Source organism: Theropithecus gelada, chromosome 4, assembly GCF_003255815.1.
Source record: "Theropithecus gelada isolate Dixy chromosome 4, Tgel_1.0, whole genome shotgun sequence".
Taxonomy (NCBI): Eukaryota; Metazoa; Chordata; class Mammalia; order Primates; family Cercopithecidae; genus Theropithecus; species Theropithecus gelada.
Genome location: NC_037671.1, coordinates 74,965,974 through 74,972,354, shown reverse-complemented (window position 1 = coordinate 74,972,354; position 6,381 = coordinate 74,965,974).

Sequence of the window (6,381 nt, the reverse complement as noted above, 5' to 3'; positions counted from 1 at the left end):
TATAGAGAAAGAAGAACTAAGAAGGATCACAGTTTGGTAACATTCTAATTAATGCTATACTTTATAGGGGGAGAAACTTTAAAATATAGAAAAGGAGAAAGAATCCCCCACAGTTTCATCACAGCATCATTCTATTGTGATTTGGGGAATTTGGCAATAATTGACACACATTTCTAGAAAGATCATATGAGTACCTTAGCAATTACATTTGTATAAATCTGGTCACCCAGCAGCTTACTCCCTTTGAATGGCATTCTTAGCCTAGGACCTTTTTATTTCCTGGGTTTTGCCATTAACAGAGAATTCTGTCACCCAGTTCCTGGGTTATTTGAATACTGGCTGCAGAATGTTATCTTCCTCTAGCGTACATTTCATGCAAGGTATTAGGCGTGCCTAAGAGTGAGGCTTCTAGAACAGATGGTATAACTGTGTTTGTGCCACTTGCTAGTTAATGTTTATAAACACATAGAATCTGGTGTCAGACTTGCTTACCCTGTAACTCACCTACTGGATATGAAGGTGGAATTGAGAGAGACTTACAGCCCTCACCTACATCCAAATAATAATAGCTCTTCCTTCTACCAATAAAAATCTACTCATTGTGCACTGCCAACTTGGCTTAGATCATTCTATAACAGATGTGTTCTTGACATTTCCCTTTGAATATAAAATTTTTTTTTCCTGCAGAATCCACAAGTTCCTTAAGTATTTTAACATACATGCAGTTACATACATACCTACAGGAGTCTACTACTTAGAGGTCAAATATGGCTTGCCACCTGTTTTTGTACAGCCAGTGAGCTAAAATTAGTTTCTACAGTTTTAAACAGTTGAAAAATTAAAAGAATATTTTGAGGCACGTGAAAAGTATATAAAATTTCAATTTCATAAGTAAATATATTGGAATACAATTACACTCATTTGTTCATGCTGCTTTCACACCGCAACATGAGATGGACACTGTATGATACTCAAAGCCTGAAATACTTACTATCTGGCCCTTCACAGAAAAAGTTGGTCAACCCCTGGTGTATATCATAGGTGTTCTTAAACCTATAGAAAATAAATACCATCATATTATGAACTGATATTTAAGTTCCAAATAGCTAACTTAAGAAATATCAGAAGTATGGGCCACCTGTAAGTTGGGAAAAGACTTTAAGAGGGATTTAGTACTTTCATTTTTGAAGTAAGATAAATGTTTATCACTCATGCATAAAAGTTAATAACCTTTGCTAGCCTTTGGACTGAGGCCAGGGCACAGCATCCGACCAAAGACACTGTAAACAAGGAATAGAAATGCCTTGCTCATAAGCAAAAGACAAAAATTAAAACTTAAAAAATTAAAAACCTTGAATAAAATTGTCACTACCATGCTGCCTCAATTTGAAATTCATTTCTATCTTTTTCTCTCTCCTTTTTAATCCTACAGATACATAAAAATGTTTTTTATTTAGCATCTGTGCATATTTCATGGTTTTTAATATGCCTGAAAGTTGAATGCATTAAGAGGATAATTATAGCATGTTGAGTTCACAGTAATAAACCAATGATAAGTTTTTGATGAAGTTTTGGAGCAAGAGCAGCCAGTTAAAGTGTGCATGCCACTGCCTCCTGTCTAAGTCATTCTGGAGTGATTTGTCAACAAATAGGCCAAGAACTGCCATGAGTAGTTACTTTAAAACAAAAGAAGTAGACACATTTTCATATACTAATCTACAGATTTCTCTGGATTCTGTGTCTCTTCTATTTAACCTCAGTGACAGGCTCTCCAAGTTAGATGCAAACAACCTGTCAAAACAGTAGCTGAGGAAGAAGGTTCCAGCTCATTAAGACTGTGCTCATGATGATCTTATCTCCTGGAAAAATGAAAAGTTAAGCAGGGCAATTCAGATTCACATTTTAAAAATCCAGACAGGGATATTTTTAAATTTATATCTTTTATTCTTCATTGGCAAAGGCCACATTGAGCATTTTTGGACCATTCTTAAAAAGTGTTGTTAAAAGTGTATGTATTCCCACATGAAAACATCTCTTGATTTTCAAGATTCAGCAATCTATATTTATGAGGCAGTCACAACCAATGAAGAAGAAATTCAGTATATAATATTAACATATGGAAATATCTGTGGATAAACTCAAACTGGGAGAAAAATCAAAGCTATTTGTTGGTCTGATTTTCAAATGCATGCTTAAGAAATTGTGAAAGAATTTAGTCAAAGTTTTTATTTAGCCTTACACAGGGTCATGATGATACATGCTTAATAAAAACTAAATGTTGAATGTGTCACTGAATAATATTATAGATTCCAGTAGGGGTGTGGCAGGCACACCGCTATTTGTTCTAAACTATCAGTGAGTGATTCATCCTTTGTTTCCTAGGGGAATTGGGGAGATCATGCAACCCTGGGGAAACTAGTGTTGACAGTCTACTCAGCTCTACTCGTTCTACTTACTCAGAGTGAGCATCGGGAGGCCATTTTGCCTTTACTTGGAACCCATAGGGACAGTCAGCAAGTCTCTCAGTCTCCCTTGCTAGTCCTGGTACAAACCACTCTGTGTGGAGATTCTGTATGGATCTGCATTTTCAAAACCGTTCACTCCCTAACTCCTAAGACATGATTAGAATTCTGTCCTTGTTTTGCCTGATGTTTCTAATGGCCTCCTACAATAGCAAGAAGAAAAACAGTGTTAAGAGTGTAGCTCTAAGATCCACAGCGTTCAGTCCAAACCCTGGCTCCCTACCTTACGAGCTATGCGACCCGGGCTAGTGGCTTGTTTCCTGATCTGAAAATGGAGAAAACTGTAATTATCTGCATCATGGGGCTGTCGTGAGGATAAATCAACAGTTCTCAATCCAGCACGCTGTTACAAATATTTATTCACTTCCTCTTAGATATCTTGAAATGAAATTCATATATAACAACCAAGACACTTTAATGTAATAACTGTAATATGAGGAAGAAACAAAAAGTAATTTATATAAAAAATAATGTGTGTTTCAATAAGTAAATACTTAGACATGATTATTCTAGAAAATTCAATAAATGGCTCCATTATGACACATGTACATGGTATTACCACCGTTAATGTAGCAGCTATAACCACAAGTCATGAGGTGCAGACAGGGACACGATGTCTGAAATAGTGAAAAGTTCTTGATAAGGTTCCAAACAAAATGGAGTACAATCTTCCTTCAATTTACATGACAGATGTGCTCTTGAAAATGTCACTATCTTCAAACCATTCAAAAATTACTTTCTGTTTATATGCAAAACAAAAGTAGGCTCTGGACTTGAAAAATTATAAACACAAGATTTTGTCTATAGGAATAGCCACAGAACATTACAAACATGTACAAGAGCTAGTTCTTCATTATGTGGGACTGTCTTTCACCATGCAGGAAGTCTAGCGTTTCTTGGCCCTCACCCACTAAATGTTAAAGGTACTCTCAAATCCCTGTGAAACCAAAAATACTCCTGCAAATTTTCACAATGCCTCCAGGGGGCGATAACATCCCCATTAAGGACCACTGGATTAAATGACAGGAAAGCAAAAACAGGGTTCATCACATGGTCAATGTTCCATTTATAAAAGGTTTGGTTTCTTGTTTGTTTGAAGTTTTTTCTTTTTAAGTTTTTTTTTTTCCCAATTTTCATTTTAGGTTCATGAGGTACATATGCAGGTTCGTTACATGGGTAAATTGCATGTCATGGAGGTTTGGCGTACAGATTATTTCATCATGCAGGTACTGAGCACAGTTCCCAATAGGTAGATTTTTCAATCATTCTCCTCCAACCCTGAACCCTCAAGTGTGCCCCAGTGTCTATTGTTCCCTTCCTTGTTTCCTAGTATATTCAATGTTTAGCTTCCACCTGAAAGTAAAGACGTGGTATTTGATTTTCTGTCCCTGCATTAATTCACTTTGAATAATGGCCTAAAGTTGCATCCATGTTGCTGCAAAGGGCATGATTTCATTTTTTATAGTGATAGTATTCCATGTTGTTTATGTACCACATTTCTTCATCAAGCCCACCACTGATAGGCGTCTAGGTTGATTCCTTGTCTTTGCTATTGTGAATAGTGCTATGATGAACATATATGTGCATGTGTCTTTATTATTATTATTATTATTATTATTATACTTTAAGTTCTGAGATACATGGCAGAACATGCAGGTTTGTTACATAGGTACACACGTGCCATGGTGGTTTGCTGCACCCATCAACTGGTCATCTATATGAGGTACTTCTCCTAATGCTATCCTTCCCCTAGCCCCCAACCCCCGACAGGCCCTGGTGTGTGATATTCCCCTCCTTGTGTTCATGTGTTCTCATTGTTCAAATCCCACTTGTGAGTGGAAACAAGCAGTGTTGGTTTTCTGCTCCTGTATTAGTTTGCTGAGAATGATGGTTTCCAATTTCATCCATGTCCCTGCAAAGGATATGAACTCATCCTTTTTTATGGCTGCATAGTATTCCGTGGTGAATATGTGCCACATTTTCTTTATCCAGTCTATCATTGGTGGGCATTTGGGTTGGTTCCAAATCTTTGCTATTGTAAATAGTACTGTAATAAACATGTGTGTGCATGTGTCTTTATGATAGAATGATTTATAATCCTTTGGGTATATACCCAGTAATGGGATTGCTGGGTCAAATGATATTTCTGGTCCAGATCCTTAAGGAATCATCACACTGTTGTCCACAATGGTTGAACGAATTTACACACCCACCAACAGTGTAAAAGTATTCTTATTTCTCCACATCCTCTCTGGCATCTGTTGTTTCCTGACTTTTTAATGATCGCCATTCTAACTGCCGTAAGGTGGTATCTCATTGTGGTTTTGATTTCCATTTCTCTAATGACCTGTGATGATGAGCATTTTTTCATATGTTGGTTGGCCACATAAATATCTTTTTTTGAGGAGTATCTGTTCATATCCTTTGTCCATTTTTTGATGAGGTTGGTTTTTTTTTTCCTGTAAACTTGTTTAAGTTCCTTGTAGATTCTGAATATTAGCCGCTTGTCAGATGGATAGATTGCAAGAATTTTCTCCCATTCTGTAGGTTGCAAGTTCACTCTGATAATAGTTTCTTTTGCTGTGCAGAAGCTCTTTAGTTTAATTAGATCCCATTTGCCAATTTCGGCTTTTGTTGCCATTGCTTTTGGTGTTCTACTCAGGAAGCCTTTGTCCATGCCTATGTCCTGAATGGTATTACGTAGGTTTTCTTCTAGGGTTTTTATGGCTTTAGGTCTCACATTTAAGTCTCTAATCCATCTTGAGTTAATTTTTGTATCAGATGTAAGGAAGTGGTCCAGTTTCAGTTTTCTGCGTATGGCTAGACAGTTTTCCAAACATCATTTATTAAATAGGGAATCCTTTCCCCATTACTTGTTTTTGTCAGGTTTATCAAAGATCAGATGGTTGAAGATGTGTGGTGTTTTATTTCTGAGGCCTCTGCTCTCTTCCATTGGTCTATATATCTGTTTTGGTACCAGTACCATAATGTTTTGGTTACTCTAGCCTTGTAGTATAGTTTGAAGTCAGGTAACGTGATGCCACTAGCTGTGTTCTTTTTGCTTAGGATTATCTTGGCTATACGGGATCTTTTTTGGTTCCATATGAAATTTAAAGTAGTTTTTCCTGATTCTGTGAAGAAAGTCAGTGGTAGCTTGATGGGGATAGCATTGAATCTATAAGTTACTTTGGGCAGAATGGCCATTTTCACAATATTAATTCTTCCTATCCATGAGCATGGAAAGTTTTTCCATTGATTGTGTCCTCTCTTATTTCCTTGAGCAATAGTTTGTACCTCTTCTTGAAGAGGTCCTTCACATCCCTTGTAAATTGTAGTCCTAGGTATTTTATTCTCTTTGTAGTAATTGTAAATGGAAGTTCACTCATGATTTGGCTCTCTGATTGTCTATTATTGGTTATAGGAATACTTGTGATATTTGCACATTGATTTTGTATCCTGAGACTTTGCTGAAGTTGCTTATCAGCTTACAGAGATTTGGGGCTGAGACAATGGGGTTTTCTAAATATACAATCATGTCATCTGTGAACAGAGACAGTTTGACTTCCTCTCTTCCTATTTGAATACCATTTATTTCTTTCTGTTGCCTGATTGCACTGGCCAGAACTTCCAATGCTATGTTGAATAGGAGTGATGAGAGAGGGCATGCTTGTCTTGTGGCAGTTTTCAAAGGGAATGCTTCCAGATTTTGCCCATTGAGTATGATATTGGCTATGGGTTTGTCATAAATAGCTCTTATTATTTTGAGATACGTTCCACCAATACCTAGTTTATTGAGAGTTTTTACCATGAAGGGCTGTTGAATTTTGTCGAAAGCCTTTTCTGCATCTATTGAGATAAT